We start from the raw sequence: 739 nt of genomic DNA, 5'->3' as shown, positions 1-739 counted from the left end.
GCTGACAAAAATTTAGTCGGAGGATTGGAGAAATATGAAACAAATTGAATTTCACAAACAAAAAATAAGAACTACCTTTTTCACTATCCAATATCAATTTCACAAAAATTTAGTCGGAGAATTGGAGAGGTAATTGCTTGTTTGATTGATATGGAGGTGAGTTGCGGAATTCACATAGGGTTAAGGGTGAGGAATTTTAGTGTAGGTGTATTTATTGACTGAAATTTTAGAATGTTTGCTATTTGAAAAATACACGCGCCATATTCTTTTCACTAATTCTCATTTGTTACGGGCTCTTTTCGTCACAAATTATGATGGACCTAAATGTAACCATTTCTATAAAAAAAATGTGACCATTATTTGATAAGTAACATTTTATAAGTGATTACTTTTATCATAATGTGGTCACATTTACGACCGTCACAATTTGTGACCGTCATAACCAAAGTTGGCTGGTGTGAGTAATAAGGACGCTTATCTCTTAAACAAGTGGTCAGGGGGTTCAATTCCTGACTCTTGCGAATGAAAAGGCTAAAATTGGGAGGAATCAACCCATTAAATTGCCTTCAGTACCCCGAAAGAGATTGCCCCAGCTGTCGATAGGGTATACTCCTGGTCAACACAAAAAAAAAAAAAAACAATTTGTGACCGTCACAAGAGAGACCAACATTTTTTAGCAAGTATTGTTTATACTCCATATTTGTATAGGCTAATTAACATCTCTTTATAGACAAATACA

The sequence above is a fragment of the Silene latifolia genome, chromosome 5 (assembly GCF_048544455.1).
Source record: "Silene latifolia isolate original U9 population chromosome 5, ASM4854445v1, whole genome shotgun sequence".
NCBI classification, from domain to species: domain Eukaryota; kingdom Viridiplantae; phylum Streptophyta; class Magnoliopsida; order Caryophyllales; family Caryophyllaceae; genus Silene; species Silene latifolia.
Note: the sequence above shows the minus strand (reverse complement) of the source record.